This window comes from Carcharodon carcharias, chromosome 21 (assembly GCF_017639515.1).
Source record: "Carcharodon carcharias isolate sCarCar2 chromosome 21, sCarCar2.pri, whole genome shotgun sequence".
In the NCBI taxonomy this organism is placed as follows: Eukaryota; Metazoa; Chordata; class Chondrichthyes; order Lamniformes; family Lamnidae; genus Carcharodon; species Carcharodon carcharias.
The window spans coordinates 7,628,638-7,643,987 of NC_054487.1; positions in this window are offsets into that span (position 1 = coordinate 7,628,638).

Consider the following 15,350-nt stretch of genomic DNA (forward strand, 5'->3'; position numbering starts at 1 on the left):
CTGCTTAAAACTAAAGGACTGACTTTCTCACAGAATACAGTTTTTGCTCATATGAAGCAATCACCCTCCACCCCCCCACTCCCCCCACACTCCAACTTGCCACTGAAATATCCCAAATAATGCTCCATCAAACACAAGCAAAGATCCCTCAAACATTCAAAACAATCTGAAACAGCTGCCACATGATCCTCCTAACTATCCAGAACTGGCTTCCAGAGGACAGGCACTAAGATTCAACTTTCCCTAGACTAAACTTTCTTTCAATTCTCTTTGTATGAAATTTGTCTTTTATATCTATCATCCTAACCAGTATTGTCCAATACCTTAGCCAACACACATGGCTAATTGAGACTCCAGATGTGGCAAATAGCATTTCTGATTAGTAAATAAAAAATGAGTAATAGATACCATTATAGGGCCTGTGATCTCAGTACTTATATTCATATTGCGTAAGCATGTGTGCTTTGACCTTTATGTATGTTTGTATGGTAAGATGAAAAGCAGAATGTGTGATTGTTCCTTGAGTGTTGTGTGTAGTTTATCTCCTTGGTTACAGAATGAAGATTGATGTTTTCTAAGTAAAGATAAATGTGAAGCACATTTCCCTGCAATGCTTGCAATGCTTCAGGCGTTTGCACATGGTTAAAGTAGTGTTGCCATGCCCATGTGTGGCTAGTCAGCACTTTCTATTGGGTAACACTGTCCTGAACTGCAATCAGCCCCTTTTATAGCCCTCGCAACATTAAAAGAGTCATTCAGAGGTTTGTCAAATACTCTAAACTTAAAACTACATGTGGATTTGCAGTGAGGACCCAAAGAGATAAACTCGCCCACACCTAATCAGTATGAGCCACTCTTTAACCGTTCTGAGTTTTTATCAAAAAGGATAGGGTCACTACATTTGTCAATTCACTATTTCAGCATCATTGAAAAGAAATCCACATTGATATCTACTGTGTTATATCAAATGATGGACAGCTAAGAGGGAATGAAGTCAGCACAGTAATCTTCATATTTATGTAAATCGTTGTACAAACCACAAATGGGAAGCTCTTGTGTTTTATTGTAGTATCTCAATACTCTTATTGTTTTGTGGTCTTCCAATTATCGACAAATTAATTAACATCTTTTCAAACACTATACTTGGAATTGTCCCAGATTTACACTAAGTGCAGTAGTGGGTGGGTAAAATGTCGTTTTACTCGCTGGGCCACAATGGTGGCTTTTAATGCAGCATCGTCCCAAACTTGCCGTATTAATTATGCATTTCTGGGAAACACACCGTTTCCATGGCAGGCGCGCTCTCATTGGTCAGCCGCACCATCACCTCACTGCTTCATCACACCAGGCGCCGTATTTAAAGTCCAGCTGCGCGCACCCCTCTCAGTGCGTATAGCCCACAACTGCTACACAGAAAACCTGCAGCCCCCAGGTTTACTGATGCATCCCTCGAGCGCCTTTTGGATGCTGTGGAGGCTCACTGTGATATCCTCTACCCTAGGCCCACTGTGATATCCTCTACCCTAGGCCCACTGTGATATCCTCTACCCTAGGCCCACTGTGATATCCTCTACCCTAGGGCCCACTGTGATATCCTCTACCCTAGGGCCCACTGTGATATCCTCTACCCTAGGGCCCACTGTGATATCCTCTACCCTAGGGCCCACTGTGGTGTCCTCTACCCTAGGGCCCACTGTGATATCCTCTACCCTAGGGCCCACTGTGATATCCTCTACCCTAGGGCCCACTGTGATGTCCTCTACCCTAGGGCCCATTGTGATATCCTCTACCCTAGGCCCACTGTGATATCCTCTACCCTAGGCCCACTGTGATATCCTCTACCCTAGGCCCACTGTGATATCCTCTACCCTAGGCCCACTGTGATATCCTTTACCCTAGGCCCACTGTGATATCCTCTACCCTAGGCCCACTGTGATATCCTCTACCCTAGGCCCACTGTGATATCGTCTACCCTAGGGCCCACTGTGATATCCTCTACCCTAGGGCCCACTGTGATGTCCTCTACCCTAGGGCCCACTGTGATATCCTCTACCCTAGGGCCCACTGTGGTGTCCTCTACCCTAGGGCCCACTGTGATGTCCTCTACCCTAGGGCCCACTGTGATGTCCTCTACCCTAGGGCCCATTGTGATATCCTCTACCCTAGGGCCCACTGTGATGTCCTCTACCCTAGGGCCCACTGTGATATCCTCTACCCTAGGGCCCACTGTGATATCCTCTACCCTAGGGCCCACTGTGATGTCCTCTACCCCAGCTCTGGCCGCAGTGGCATCACCATCCAGCATGGGAGGTGGTGGCAGTGGTGGTCAGCGCCAATGCCCTGCAAAAGAGGACACCCACCCAGTGCTTCTACAGGGTGAATGGTCTCATCCATTCCACCAGGATAACTCACTCTTCTCATCACTCTCAACTCACATACTCTCAAACCCACCCCACATCCACAGGGATCTCACACCTCAAAGGACAACACCACTAACTCTCACACACAAACCCTCACATCCCCATCAGGCTCATATCCTCTGGAGCTCGTGTCCTCATCCTGTCCATGGCTCCACTCACCACACAAACATTCCACCCAGTGCCAGGTGTCCTGCTCACACTCTCTCCATCTGTTTCCATGCAGGAGAAGCTGGCTCACATCAGCAGGGAGAGGTCCCAGACTAGGTGCAGGGTGGCCCACATTAGGCCCCTCACTCACTTTGAGGAGTGTGTCATCACGCTGACTGGTAAGGACATGAATCCTGCCTGTCGTGACCACGAGGTCAGTGGCGAACACCCACATGAGGATCCGCACCACCTCATCCCTCTCTCTAGACTGTAAAAGCAATGTCCAGTTTTCTTGTGGCCATTTCATCTGTTTAGCTATCTTCTGAAATGAAATGAAGAACACCTCCACCACCCTTTCTTCAAATCTCCAAAGAGTTTGCACAAATTTAAACATCTCTCCATTGGGTTTTATGTCGGAAGCTTTTTCATCTTCAGAACCTTTCTCAGCATCTGAAGTCTCTTTAATAAAGTCCAGCTTTTTAAGCCAGTGTTCTCTTTTCCTTTTCTTCTTTCTCTCCCCCATTGCTAATGTTTCCCTCTGGAGGTTGTGTTTTTGTAATTCCATTTCTCTTTGAAATATTCTCTTTCTTCCTTTCCTTTTCTGTTGCCTCTTGTTCAAGTTTTTTTCAATTCCACTGCTTGTTCAAATTTAAACTTCTTCATTTGTAACTGAAGTCTCACGCTGTCCAGCTGTGACTCACCAGGTATCACTTCCAACTTTAAATGCTGCGCTATCACTTCAACCATGTCTGCTTTCTATGCCCCTACAGGTAACCTCAACTGCAACGTATCCACCAATCCTGTTAACTTACACTTAGATACTTTTTGCAACCCAATCAGAATTATATCTTCTACTTCCAGAAAGGTTTTAGCCATGGATACAGCCATTTTTGCATTTAAAACCCCTCACACCAACTCCTGAAATCAACATGCTTCTTGTACTTGTATCCTTAAGATTCACCAACTCCAAACCCATCAAGGAACTTCAAATATCCCGCAAAAAGCCCCCAATTTGTTATGATGTGCACATGATGCAGGCCAGGGAGAGCAAATCCTCAAGGGAAACTTGCCCTTGCTATCACAATGGTTTTTCAATTTGTATTTATTACAAGATGTGTGCACTGAATTCAGAAGTAATAATTCCACCAAGACCTTAAAAAATCAAATTAAATTACTTATTAACAAAATATAAAAGATTTCAAGCACATACATAAGACTACAATTACTTCCTACTATAATAACTCCTAAAATTCCTAATTAACCTGACTCCCAGTTATACTCCCTTTAAGGCAACGGTCCAAAATAGATTTTAGATTTAAAACAGAAGCGGCAAGTTAACATAATACCCTGGACAGTGGGATTCCAAATGGCTTTGCCCCAACTTCAGTTTCGTTATATGGCAGACTTATGCACAAATGCTGGAGGCTTCATTAAGGCTATTTCACACACTCCTGTTAGATTTCATACGGCCTTCTAACAAATAGTCTTCATTTGCCTTGCTATATGCTTCTCTCTTTTTAATATGTAAATTCTATTGTTCCGTATATCTTTGAAACTGTATCATCCTCATAATATAAAAACTTTCATGTTGCCAATATATTGTCAGTAACCTTTGGGAAAAATAAACACTCTCCTTAGCCTTGCTTATCTGGCTAGTTGTAAACAGACTAAGATCACTTTGAAATCCAAATCTCTTCATTTATCTAAAAATGCAATCCCCATCACACTTTGCATGCTATGCCAGTATCCATGTTTACTCGTTAGCATGTCAAACACCTAGCTTCTTTTGATGATTCCAAGCTTGCACTCTATTTGACTCCAATCATAATTAAGTTACATACGATAATTAACTATACTTAATGCCATAAACGTACTTCACAATAAACCAGAAAAATATTCTGAAAATTATTATACTTTCATCACACTTACCAGCTGGATCCAGCCAACTGCCACAACAACCCCCTGATCAGACATTCCCCTGACTCTTCCAATCTCCCCCCTCCCCCCACGCATTCCCACCAGGCTTCCAAACCCTGCCCCATGCAGGTCTCAAATCCTTCCCGCAACCACTCCCCACAGAGTCATCTGACCCCCGGCTGTGGCCCCTAACTTCCTGCCCCAGGGTTCCAATGGCCCAGGAAAAGAACCCTGGGATTAGCCCCGCCCTAGATCGCCACCCCTCCCTTCCCCCTCCCCTGGGGCTAAACATCCCCCCACCCTGCCCTCTCACAACATGTGGTGCTAACTTTCTGGGTTTCCCAAACTCTATCAATACCCACCTCCTCCTACCCGCTTCTTCATTCCCCTCCTGCTGGATCAGAAAAGTTAAAATCCAGCTCAGAGCCACATCGGAAGGAGGACATTCAGTAAGTCTGGCAGTATCTGATTTGATACGCGAATCCTAACCCGCCATTTAAAAGTTAAATGTTATTGGCATCGAGAAACTACACTGCTTTTTGTCTGCTAGACAACAGCACAGCCTGTTTTAATTTGGATTAGCTGTCCTTTTACATTCTGTACACATGTGAACGTGAAGTTTGAAATACTTTAACAACTTATTCTGCAGTCCCTCCCACTCCTCTGTTAAAGAAACGCTGACTGAATTGAAAGTACAAACACAGGAGGGGAGAATGCTTTTGCATGAGGGATGGGCCAGTCAGGGCGCTGGTGGGCGCAAAGCCGATTGCTGGCCGGGATCGGCTCCGCGCTGCCATTTTACGTGGGCGGGTCAACTAAGGCCCACCCCAGCGTGACGCACGGCCGGTAGCGCTCAGTGCTACCTGTGTGGGCGGTGGGGAGGAGGGAGAGTCGGAGCGAAAGAGAGCAGAAATCACCCTGAGGCACAGAGCTGCCTCAGGGAGATTAAGTACATATTGAAATTTTTTGATAAAGATAAAAATTATTGACCTACGCCCCGTCATGTGACTGCCTCACATGAGCTGGGACATGTTTGTCAATTTATCAGAGTTTATTTATTGATTTTATTAAGCCTTCAGGGAACCTCATCCTGCCTGTGGATGAGGTTTCCTGAAAAATGGGCAGGCCTCCTGGGCTCTTTGCCTGCCCCCCCACCAACCTTAACATTGGACGGGCAGCATTGTTAATTATCTTAATTACTTCCCAAATGGCCTTAACAGGCCTTTGACAGTTTGGCTGGCCCGCCGAACGGCAGATCTATATAACGCGCAGTGACGTTGGGAAGCAAGCCACCAAATGGTTGGCCTGGAACTCTGCACCCCTCAGCCAGCCCACAGTTAAAATGGCAAGTGGGCCTCCCTGATTTAATCAACTTGTACCCTTTAATTTAGGCCACTGCTCCTCTGGGCCAACCTCCCCTCACCTCATTTCAGGTAAGTTCAAATGATGAGCACTGTAACCCTGCCCCCCCCCTTCGCCCTTTCAGAGTTCCAGACCAACCGTCATTTGATGCGTCAGTGTGTCAGGTCCTCGCCCCCCATGCCGATGTCAAAATTCTGGCCATTGCCTCATTAATTCATTTGGTAGGAGACCTCTGAAGTAAATGCGCTACTGTAAACATCAACTTTACGAATTAGCATGAATCTCCTCAAGCTCCAATAGTTGCCGATATTTTTGTCAAACTCTGATCTCTACCCTTTACTAAAGCTCAATTCAACAGAACTCCACTGTTATTACCATCTCTGCCATTAAGGTCTGTTCACCTATCACCCATATCTTACCATCCACTGACTCTGTAGCCCCAAATGCTTTGAATTTAGAATCATCACCCTTGTTTACAATCCTTTTATGGCTTAATCACGTCCTACCTGTATAATCATGTCCTACCAGCCAACTCATATTATTTGTTCTCCCATCTCCAGCCCACTATGCATATCCTGCCTTCCTGCTTTATCATTAACACTGAAGTTCACTGTATTCCTGGACTCTGGAATTCTCTTCCCTAGCTATTCACTTTGCTGATTGCCTCCCCATTTTCAAGATTCGCTCTAAAACCTACCTGTTTGTTTTCAGTCACCTCTCCAAACTCTTTTCCTAACTTTTGTCTCGTTCCAACCCCCACTTTGTGAAACATCTGGAAACGTTTTGCTCCATTAAGGGTGGTACATCTGTAAGTGGTTATTGTAGTATTCTGCACATTTAGAAAATCACTTCCAAACTTGGTATATAGCACAGATTTATGTAACAAGACAAAACGACGAACCTGAAGTTTGAATAGCACCTTTGCTTTATCGTTTTGTATAATAACTCAGCCGCTGACAAGGATTTTGTTCCCCAAACCTATCCAAATGGCCGTTAAATCCACATGTTCCAGGCAGCCCTGATCAATGAACAGTATCAGATGGCATTAGATATAAGGTGAGCTTGTTCAAGTGAGGCCACGTTTCAATCTAACGTGCGTGAGTGTTGTGGTGAAAAGCTATATTCATACAATACTGTCCATTTGCTTGTTGTTCCTTTGAAACTTGGGGGTTGGAGGCATTGGGTGTGTGGGGGGGGGGGGGGGGGCGGTGGGTGGGGTAATGGAGTGGGGGGTGTGGGGGGGGAGGGGAGGCCACACCAGAACAGCTTCCTGATGTTTTCCCACCTCCGGAGAGATTTCATAGGGGGGGGTGGTGCTTGGGAAAGGGATCGCTTGCCTGGCCCCGGGAAGCCACAGGCGAGGAACAGCTGGCAATGTGGCCCTTTGCCATCTGTGGGGCTGCCAGTTCCGTGAGGCCTCTGCGACAGGCGGGGAAAGGGCCACTGGCACTGCAGGCCACCAGCATGGAAGGCTGCAGCCGAAGCCCAAGTGTTTCCTCTGGAGTGGTTTCCCCCATCCTTCCAAGGGTCCTACCAGCTTTGCCACTCTGAAATTTTCATTTAGATTTGTGTGTCTGTAAGGGAGATTCCATGTTGAGGCGCCCTAGCGCCCTCTGACCTGCCTCAGTAGTGTCCACCTCTCCCAGTGGGACCTCTGAAGCTCTAGAACTGCTGGCCCTGTGATTATGCCGGCAGCTCCAAGAGACCTCCGCCACCCTTCATCAGCAAAGACTGAGGGGGCCAATTATTGGCCCACCTCCAGGAAGGTTGCTCACCGGTCTCCCTCCTGGCAACTGTGGGCTCAGGACTGCCATCTGATCCCAGAGTCCGGGCCCCAAAACCTTTGGGCAAATTCTGCCCCAGGGCTCAAATTGTTAGCCAATCCCCTAACACAGAATCACAAGGAGGTATTTTAACCTTCCTTTACCTGGTAGGTGATGGTGAAAGGGCGAAGGGGGTGGTGGGGGGGCAGGATTACAGTGTTCTTGACCTCCATCATTTTAACTTACCTGAAATGAGGTGAGGGAAGATTGGCCCAGAGGAGCAGTGGCCTAAATTAAATGGTACAGGTTGATTAAATCAGGGAGGCCCACTTGCCATTTTAGCTGTGGGCTGGCTGAGGGGCGCAGAGTTCCAACCAGAAAAAAATAGTGTCACCCAGCATCCCAGTGCCTTGAAAATAAGGTTTTGTTTTGCTTTTAACTTTTACAGGTTTCTTCTGGGCCAGAGACAGCAGAAGTGCGCCTTCTAGCCCATCAAAAATATCCTGGGCCCCAGTTGCACCAGGTTTCAGCCTCACATTGACAATCCTCCTGGCACCATCACCTCCATCACCATTCCTGGGTATCCCATCAGCAGGTCAGACCCAGCAGAGATGGTGGGGCACAGTGGTAGACAGTCAGGAGGGAGTTGCCACAACATCGATTCTGGACCCCATGAAGCCTCATGGCATCAGATCAAACATGGGCAAGGAAACCTCCTGCTGGTTACCACGTACCACCCTCCCTCAGCTGATGATTCAGTATTCCTCCATGTTGAACACCACTTGGAGGAAGCACTGAGGGTGGCAAGGGCTCAGGATGTACTCTGGGTGGGGGTCTTCAGTGCCCATCACCAAGAGTCCTAAATGACATAGCTGCTAGGCTGGGTCTGCAGCAGGTGGGGAGGGAACCAACAAGAGGGAAAAACATACTTGGCCTCAACCTGCCTGCCACAGATGCATCTGTCCATGACATAATCGGAAGGAGTGACCGCTGCACAGTCATTGTGGAGATGAAAACCCGCCTTCAATTCAAGGATACCCTCCATCGTGTTGTGTGGCACTACCACTGTGCTAAATGGGATAGATTTTGAACAGATCTAGCAACTCAAGACTGGCCATCCATGAGGTGCTGTGGGCCATCAGCAGCAGCAGAATTGTACTCAAACACAATCTGTAACCTCATAGCCCAGCATATCCCCCACTTTACCATTACCACCAAGCCAGAGGATCAACCCTGGTTCAATAAAGAGTGCAGGAGGGCATGCCAGGAGCAGCACCAGGCATACCTAAAAATGAGGTGTCAACCTTTTGAAGCTACAACACAGGACTACATGCATGATAAAGAGCAAGTGATAGACAGAGCTAAGCGATCCCACATCAACAGATCACCTAAGCTCTGCAGTCCTGCCACATCCAGTCATGAATGATGGTGGACAATTAAACAATTCACTGGAGGAGGAAGCTCCACAAATACCCCCATCCTCAATGATGGAGGAGCCCAGCACATCAGTGCAAAAGATAAGATTGAAGCATTTGCCACAATCTTCAGCCAGAAGTGCCAAGTGGATGATACATCTTGGCCTCCTCTGTAGGTCCCCAGCATCACATTGACCAGTCTTCAGCCAATTCGATTCGCTCCATGTGATATCAAGAAATGACTGAAGGCACTGGATAGAGCAAATGCTATGGGCCCTGACAATATTCTGGCTATAGTACCAAAGACTTGTGCTCCAGAACTTGTCGTGTCCCTAGCCAAGTTGTTCCAGTACAGCTACAACATTGGCATCTACTCGGCTATATGGAAAACTGCCAAGGGGTCATCAACAGTGCTATCAAGCAGCACTTGCTTAGCAATAACCTGCTCACTGATGCTCTGTTTGGGTTCTGCCAGGGCCATTCAGCTCCTGACTTCATTACAACCTCGGTTCAAACATGGACAAAAAAGCTCAACTACAGAGGTCAGGGGGGAGCAATTACCCTTGACATCAAGGCTGCATTTGACCAAGTGTGGAATCAAGAATCCCTCGCAAAATTGGAGTCAATGGGAATCAGGGGGAAAACTCTCCACTGAGTGGAGTCATACCTAGCACAAAGGAAGATGGTTGTGGGTGTTGGAGGTCAGTCATCTCAGCTGCCGACTTATCACAGATTGTTTAAAACCAACAAACATCAACAGCCTATATATCCTGGTGGGTATCGCTCCCCCGATATAAGAAGAACGGTAGCCAGCAAGAAAGAGCGACTCCATCAAACATCAGATGAGAGGCACCCTCTACATGGTCATACACCTACACCCAGCCGCCTAAAGTCAAGGAGGAGCTTCATGAACAGTGTTGATCCATTACAATCAACCCCATCTGAAGCCCACATCACCGTGTGGAAAGATCGGCTCGCCAGTCTCGAACAACCCCCAGCGATGGAAATTCTACCAGATGCAAGCCTTCCCCCAGGAGCTAATTGCAACTGGGCAACCTGGAAGTGCCTTAACAGACTTAGGACTGGTGTAGGTCATTCAAAGGTGTCACTAAGCAAATGGGGATATACAACCAGCCCAACAACTTGTGAATGTGGAACTGAGACACAGACTATGCAACATCTCCTGCAATGCCTATCGCTAGAGGAACCCTGCACTGTTACAGATCTTGCCGAATTCAACAACAAGGCGCAAAAATGTGTCCAGTTCTGGCTGGGCCATGTATAGACTGTCCGTGGACACGGTAAGAAAGAAAGATCTCAGTTCCAGGACATCACTGCAGGAGTTCCTCAGGGTAGTGTCCTGGGCCCAACCATCTTCAGCTGCTTCATCAATGATCTTCCTTCCATCGTAAGGTCAGAAGTGGGGATGTTCGCTGATGATTGCACAATGTCCAGCACCATTCACAACTCCTCAGATACTGAAAGAGTCCATGTTCAAATGCAGCAAGAGCTGGACAATATCCAGGCTAAAGCTGAAAAGTGGTAAGTAACATTCACGCCACACAAGTGCCAGGCAATGACCATCTCCAACAAGAGAGAATCTAACCATCGCCCCTTGATGTTCAATGGCATTACCATCACTGAATCCCCTAGTATCAACATTGACCAGAAACTGAGCTGGACTAGCCATATAAACACTATGGCTACAAGAGCAGGTCAGAGGCTAGGAATCCTGCTGCGAGTAACTCACCTCCTGACTCGCCAAAGCCTGTCCTCCATCTACAAGTCAGGAATGTGATGGAATACGCCCCACTTGCCTGGATGAGTGTCGCTCCCACAACACTCAAGAAGCTTGACGCCGTCCAGGACAAAGCAGCCCGCTTGATTGGCACCCCATCCACAAACATGCACTCCCTCCACCACTAATGCACAGTAGCAGCAGCATGTATCATCTACAAGATGCAGTGCAGGAATTCACCAAGGGTCCTTAGACAGTACCTTCCAAACCCACAACCACAACCATCTAGAAGGACAAGGGCAGCAGATGGATGAGAACACCACCATCTGGAAGGTCCCCTCCAAGTCTCTCACCATCCGACTTGGAAATATATCGCCATTCGTTCACTGTCACTGGGTCAAAATCCTGGAACTCCCTCCCTAACAGCACTGTGGGTGTACCTACATCACATGGACTGCAGCGGTTCAAGAAGGTTCAATGTACTGTAAACATCTGATCGCATGTTTCAGCACCATGATCAATTAACATTAGACCTTATTCAAAAACACATTTGTCACAATCCTGAAATAGCATACAATTAATAGCACGTAAACAAGCCATTCGGTCCAACTGATCCATTCTGACAATTATGTTCCACACAAGCCGCCTCCCACTGTCGCTTATTTTACCCAATCAGTACATCCTTCTATTGTTTCTCCCTTGTGTGCTTATCTAGCTTCCCCTTAAATGTATCTATGCTATTCACCTCAACTGACCCTTATGCTGGCAATTTCTGCATTCTCTGGGTAAAGAAGCTCCTCCTGAATTTCATAGTGGACTTACAAGTAACTCTTGCAAAAATTACAAAATTAATCATTTATTTTCTTTTTCTTTTAATTGCTTTATATTTCATTCACCTTTCTCACCTCTCCTCATCCCTTCTTATACAAGATATGGGGCAGCTGCTCAGTTCGGATGTGTGTGCCATCACTGTTCAGGGCATATTTTCAGAGCAGGATGAGACCTGCCCATTGTAATGTGTGCAAGTGTTTTTCAATTGGTGTTCAATTGAAATTCCTTCATGAATAGCTGTGCACATGCAGCCTTTCACCAATGGTCCGAAAGCATGAAGCTAACAACATTTGCTAGGTAGGAGACAATGTCATTACATTTAGCTGTAGGTTTGCACTGTCCAAGAGGCAGGCTGATCACATCTAAATATAGATTTGGTCTTGAGAACAGCATCAAAGAGCCAAGACACTGTCATCTGCAGTAAGCCATGCAGTTAGCTCAATATTACCTCAAGCAATAAGATTATCCATCTTGTGGATGAGACATTGAACCTAAGGCCCTGCTTGCCCTTTCATGTGCAAATGGACAACAGTAAAAACAACTTATATTTGTACAGCGCCTTTAACATTGCTAGATGTCTCAAGGCACTTCACTGGAGCATTATCAAACAACGTTTGACACTCAGTGTCAGAAGAAGATATCAAGTGGTTGACCAAAAGTTTGGTCAAAGACAAGCAGCATCTTAAGGGAGGAAAGGGAGTGAGACAGAGATGTTTAGGGAGAGAATTCCAAAACCCAGGGTCTTGGCAACTGACAGCATGGCCATCAGTCATGGAGTAAATGAAATCAGGGATGCTCAAGAAACTGGAACCGGAGGAGCACAGATTTCTTGGAGGAATATAGGACTGGAAGAGATTACAGATTTAGGGATCTCCATGGAGGGGACTTAAAAATCGGATAAGAATTTTAAAATTGAGGCACTGCTGCACCGGAAGCTAATGTATGTCAACAAGCACAGTGTTGTGGGTAAACAGTACTTAGTGCAAGTTAGGACAATGACAGCAAACCTCAAGATAATGGAGAGTAGAACGTGTTAGGATGGTCACTGCTATGTTGGAACAGTCACGTCTAGAGAAGGTATAGGTATGGACGAGGGTTTCAGCAGCAGAAGAGCTGAGGCAACGGAGAAGTCGGGTCATTATGGGGGTAGAAATGAGCGTTCTTAGTGATGATGTGGATATGTAACATAAATATCCCTTGACCCTATTAGAAAAAAGAGCAGTGGAGTTCTTCATATTCTGTACAACATTTATTCCTCAATTAATATTGCTAAAGCAGGTGACCTGGTCATTATTTATTACTGTTTGCAGGAGCTTTCTGTCTGCAAATTGGCTGCCCCATCTCCTACTGACAACAGTGACTAAACTTTAAAAGTACATCATTAGTTATGAAGTACTTTGGAATATTCTGAAGAGGTGAAAGGTGACATATAAATGCAAGTTCTTTTTTTTATTAAAGAATTTGACAGGTTAACTAATGGATGAGAATTCTTCACAGTCTATATTCTTACAAGGCTAATATAAAAGCTTTACTGGAGTTAATCTGCTGAAGACTATAAATGAAAGTCATAGGGCGGAATCATCCCAGATTTGCACTGTGTGTTAGTGGGCGGGTAAAACGACTTTTTGCTCATTGGCCATGAGGTATTGTCCCAAAGCTGCTGCATTCTGGGAAACACACTGTTTCCATAGCTCGCTGGCTCTCATTCACCTGCCACATCATCACCTCACCGCTTTATCACACGAGGCACCATATTTAAAGTCCAGCCGCATGCACACATCTCAGTCCAGCCCACGACTGCTGCAGGGAAGATTTCCACGAAAGGCAAAAAGACTGCAGCCCCCAGGTTTAGTGAAGCATCACTGGAATGCTATTTGGACACAGTGGAGGCCCACCATGATGTCCCCTACCTCTGCTCTGGCCGCAGGTTGGGCAGCAGCATCACCAATCCAGTATGGCAGGCAGTGCCAGTGGTGGTCAGTGCCAATGCTGCACAGAAGAGGTTGACCATCCAACGCAGATAGAGGACAAATGATCTTACCCTCGCAGCCAGGGTATGGCAACCATCTCATCACTCTAAACTCATACGCTCAAGCCCATCACACAATCACTGGCACCTCACTCACTGCCAGCTCAAGGAACATCATCACCCATTCTCACGTGCATACCCTCACATGTCCATCTGGCCGCATCTCCTCTGGAGGCTGCCCCCTCAGCCCTCACCACCTTGAGGCCAATTGCACAGATCAACATGTGGCCCCCACACACACACCCTGGGATACCCTCCTTCCCCAGTACAGCCCTCATCCTGCAGCCTCTTCCCTTGCCTGAGGCCACTTCTCCCCCCTACCCCAAGCAAGACCTTGTCCTGTAGCCATTGAAAAGCCACCCACATTTGGCTGATCTGGTAGGTAGAGACCTACCCACGAGCCCACCTAAAAGTGACATGAGGCAGCTGCGAAGCCTGGCGCTGATGACCGTGAGTGCTGACTGAAGCAAGGCGGGCAAACAAACCTTGACATCCTGAGCGAAACGCAGCTCACCAGGTGTACGTCACTTATGTGCTGTTGTGAAACACGGTAGCGTGTTTTCCCGTTGACTTGGATGGATGATCCAGCAGGCTGGCCTTACGCTGTCGTATCACAACGAGGCTCCCAGCATCCAATAGCGGGAAACGTGGCCTGTCACCAGTGGGCGGAGCCTCCTCGCCATATTGTCTGCTTATGCCACTGAACATGCCCTTCGCTGGCGGGCACAGAAAATCCCAGCCATAGTGCATTCCTGCCAGATTAAGAGTAGTAAAGCACATTAAAATAACACTGTTATGTTAGGAGCACTATCATTGGGCTCAACTCCTCAAGGTGAAAGTTGGCCAGAATTCCTGTCCTAATAGCTATCCCGTGACCTCTGCTAGATAGGCACTTGCAAGAGAGATGCCTTAGGTATGATACAGCTGAATAACTTTCCAACATTATTGTCAGGACTTACACATGAATAAAGATCGCTTGGACAAGGTACTGGAGGGCACTTGGCACACGTGGAGTTGACACCTTCAGCAGGAAAGACCTGACCAAAGAAATATCCTTCATTAACAAATGAAGTAGTCAACCAATCAAAAGCCTTCACAATCTCACACACTAGCCAGTTTGCAGGTTTTTTAAAGAGCCATTGGGCTTAATGTTAACTTAACCCAATGGGCAGGCTGCTGACAAGATCGGGTTGGCCATTCATTTTGTGTCCTGCCTGAATTTGCTTTCCACTGGGTTTTCCATCGGGGAGCTCAGGTTAAAAGTACCCCTCTGTTTCTGCAAAATTGTGAAGGTGGCAGGTTTGTAAACTGAGAAATACATTATGATGCAATTCATGACAAAATAACATTGAACCACTGATTGTGTCTGCCACAATTTACATTTAAGTAGGATTTTCATTGCTATTGTGTCTTCTTTGACCTCAGGACATCCTAAAATGTTTTACAGCCAATGATGTCGGGAGGTTATGAAAATTAATCTGGAAATACAGCCTCTCCTTTTCAGAGCGAATCCCAGCTTTGTGCTGCAGAGGTCATTTGGATGCAACAACTGCCCTCAGTGTTTATACACTAGATGGTGAAACAAAAATTAGCAAGACCATTCTTGCACAATTGCAATCTGGTGACACCTATTAGGAGGTGTAAATTACTGGTTAAGCCCCAACTGGAGTCTTATGGCCAATTCTGGGTAACACACTTTAGAAGGATTCAAGGTCTTGAAGAAGATGC